Below are 2,960 nucleotides of genomic sequence, written 5' to 3'. Positions count from 1 at the left end.
ATTCCACCCCATTGTTAATGGCAGGGGAGGAGTTCCAGCTGTTTGCTGTTTTGATTGATTACCCCACCCATCCATTCCCTGTGAAGGCCCAATGATAAAGTCCTTGGGGAATATCTGGGGCTTCTCCTGGCTTCCAGTCTAAGTCTTTGCTCTGTATGGCAGGATCTTGTGTGTGTGTGTGGTTTCCAGCAGTCATCTTTGGGTTATTGATGTCCGTGTGGATGCTCTGCTAGGTTCCAGATCCATCTATTGATTCTCTATCTTACTAGCCTGCTTCACTAAGACACAAAGCATTTTATCTGGGCAAAAGGATAATTTAGCACATGAAGCCAAAAACACAAGAAAACAAGAACAATTGACAACAATAAAAATAATTTCCTTGAATATAGTCAACTAGAAAGGCAAGGCATTTCCTGCACAAAATATTCCACTTTTCCACTACTCCAAAGAAATCTAATATATAATTTTATGTCAAAAGGGCCCAGTCAGAACAGTAAGTAAAAGTTTGACCTGTGACACCTGGAGAACACAAGGCACAGCTCCCTCACAGGAACACTGTTTATGTCATCACCACCCAAATGTCAACACCACCCAAAGCTTGGTCTGTAGTTTTGTCTTCTGCAAATGTGAATAGCTGAAGTTTCCATGTTGTTTTACAGAAGCATTCCAACTGGTAATGCCCAGGCAATGGGTGAAGCCAGAGAGTAAAACAGGAGAAACAGATTCCCACAAGGCCTTTGTCCTCTGACCCATGCACTAGTTTGAATGCTGAAGTCTGGTTTCAGGCTGGCAGTTCTTCTGAAGGGCTCTTCCTGCCCTTGCTTTAAGTCTTCGGCCCCCATCAGGCAGGGAAGAGCTTGGGAGGTCTTGTGCCAAAGTAATACTTGACTATGTGCCCTATAGGTGTTCTCATGCTGCACGCTCTCTATTTTGTCAAACACAATTCAGAGTGATCTTCCACTGTTATGAAAAGGTTCTGGAATGCCCCAGCTGCTCAGCTGAGGAAGGGATCCTGGAGAAGTTGCTTGTTGGGCTGCAGGCAGCAGGAGACACAGTTTCATAGATGCTGCAGCAGCCATTGGGTAAGCAGCAATGGCAGCAGTATTGCTTTGTGCTAGGGATGTGGACATGACATTAGTCATTCTCCAGCAACTCCTTCCTTTCACAAATATATCCTAGTTCATCCATGATGAGGTGCTTCCCTTGAATGGACTTATGGCACTGATTGCCTGGTTGACTGCTATTGCCAAGATTAAGCTGCACTTTCCTGGGAATGGGCTGATGACGGTCTTGAACCTGGAGAAGATTCCCATCTCTCTCTGCCTTCTCCTCAGGCTTGAAGGTGCTGGTGAGGAAGTAGACAAGTGAGCACCCATAGACCAGGGTGAGCACACACCTCTTCCATAAAGACCTGTGCCACATGATGGCCACCAAGTTCACCCTCCCAGTGGAACAGGGCAGGCCCAAGCCCTGGCGGAATGGCCTCTACAACCTTGGGAGCTCCATACCTAGCAACCTGTGCATACTTCATGACCCATGGGTCTGCCACCTTTCAAATAAATATGTTGATTGGCTCTTCCATTTCTGTAAAGAAGACTATTGGGATTTTTATTGGGATTGCATTGAATCTGTAGATCAGTTTGGGTAGAAGTGGCATCTTAATGATATTTAGCCTTACAGTTCATGAACATGGAATATCCTTCCATTTTTATAATTCTTTTTTTGTTTCTTTTCTCAAAGTTTTGTAGTTTTCTGAATACAAGTACTTTATGTCCTCGTTTAAGTTTATTCCTAAATATTTGATTTTTTTAGTCACTATTATAAATGGAATTTTTATAAAATAATTTTCTCCTCAGATTGTTCATCATTAGTGTATAGAAATGCTACTGATTTTCGTGTATTAGTCTTTTATATCCCATATCTTTGCTGAACTTCTCTATTAGTTCTAGTAGCTTTATTGTGGATTTTTTCAGGATTTTCTAGAAATAGGATCATAACATCAGCAAATAGCAAACGTTTTTACTTCTTCCTTTCCTATTTGGATGGCTTTTATTGTTTTATCTATCCTAATTGATCTAGCTAGAACTTCTAGCACAATATTGAATAACAGAGGTGACAGTGGCATCCTTGTCTTGTTCCTGATCTCAACAGGAAAGCTTGCACTCTTTCACCATTGCGTACAATGCTAGCTCTAGGTTTTTCATATATGCACTTTTCCATATTGAGCTAGCTTCCTTCAATTCCTATTTTCTAGAGTGTTTTTATCAAGTAATGCCTTTTCTGCATCAATTGAGAGGGTCATGTGATTTTTTATTCTTTCATTTATTAATGTACTTTATTACAGCAATTGATTTTCTTGTGTTGAACCACCCTGGCATACTTGGTATATAACCCAGGTGATCAAGGTGTATGTTTATTTTAATGCATTTTGGATTCAGTTTGTAAGTATTTTATTGAAAAATTTTGCACCTATATTCACTAGAGATATTAATCTATTGGGTTATGTTGGCTCCCTAGAATGAGTTCAGCAGCATTCTTTCCTGTTCAGTTTTTTGGAAGAGCTTGAACAAGATTGGTACTAGATCATCTCCGAATGATTGGCAGAATTCATATATGAAGTAACCTCGTTCTAGGATTTTCATCTTTGGGAAGTTTTTGATCAATTTGTCAATCTTTTTACTTGTGATTGATTTGTCGAGGTCTTCTATTTCTTCTAGGGTCAGGGTAGGTTTATTGTGTGTTTCTAGGAATTTGTCCATCTCATTTACATTGTCTAGTGTTTTGGTGTAGAGTTGTTATAATATCCTCTTATGATCTTTTTTATTTCTGCAGGGTCAGTGGTAATGTTCCCCATCTCATTTCTGGTTTTATTTATTAGTATCTTCTCTCTTTTTTGGTCAGTCTAGCTAAGAGTTTGTTGATTTTTTTGATCTTCTCAAAGACCAACTTTTGCTTTTGTT

The 2,960-nt window shown here is 39.8% G+C and overlaps 1 pseudogene; it reads right to left on the bottom strand.

Moving 5' to 3' along the window:
- Window positions 1-925: 925 nt before the first annotated feature.
- LOC131280216 (SREBP regulating gene protein pseudogene) lies at window positions 926-2,759 on the bottom strand (annotated as a pseudogene).
- Window positions 2,760-2,960: the final 201 nt, after the last annotated feature.

Source organism: Dasypus novemcinctus, chromosome 10 (assembly GCF_030445035.2).
Source record: "Dasypus novemcinctus isolate mDasNov1 chromosome 10, mDasNov1.1.hap2, whole genome shotgun sequence".
NCBI lineage: Eukaryota > Metazoa > Chordata > Mammalia > Cingulata > Dasypodidae > Dasypus > Dasypus novemcinctus.
The sequence above is the reverse complement of the archived record's forward strand: the minus strand, read 5'-3'. Positions and strand labels throughout refer to the sequence as shown.